At 49.1% G+C, this 330-nt stretch overlaps 1 protein-coding gene across 1 annotated transcript in view; it reads left to right on the forward strand.

Annotated features, from left to right (window-relative positions):
- The window catches only part of LOC108787967 (phosphatidate phosphatase LPIN3-like), a 40,784-nt gene that overhangs the window by 13,775 nt on the left and 26,679 nt on the right, over positions 1 to 330 (forward strand). The gene's annotated exons all lie outside the window — the stretch shown is intronic.

The raw sequence follows: 330 nt of genomic DNA on the forward strand, positions 1-330 counted from the left end.
TGCAGGAGTCAACAAAATAGGAATGTGAGGGGCAAATGGGGGGGAAGAGTGATCAGATTGTCAGAATGGGGAGGGAGAAGAAGCAACAAGACTTACTGTATGTAGAGTAGGGTAAGAGAGGGGGCAGTGAAACCTTTGGCCCGTTTGGCCTGGGGGAACAAGGTTAACCAGCTGGCCCTTTAATGGTAGTAACAGTTTCCTGTGGGCTAAAGAATGCATCCCATGCAAAATCTGCCCTGGCACCCTTGTAACGTCTGGTCATGGCAATAGGCGAATGTACATGGGTCAGATAGTAGAAAGGAGGATGCAGGGACCAAAGAAATACGAAGG

The sequence above is a fragment of the Nanorana parkeri genome, unplaced genomic scaffold, assembly GCF_000935625.1.
Source record: "Nanorana parkeri isolate BGI_ZX_2015 unplaced genomic scaffold, ASM93562v1 scaffold295, whole genome shotgun sequence".
NCBI classification, from domain to species: domain Eukaryota; kingdom Metazoa; phylum Chordata; class Amphibia; order Anura; family Dicroglossidae; genus Nanorana; species Nanorana parkeri.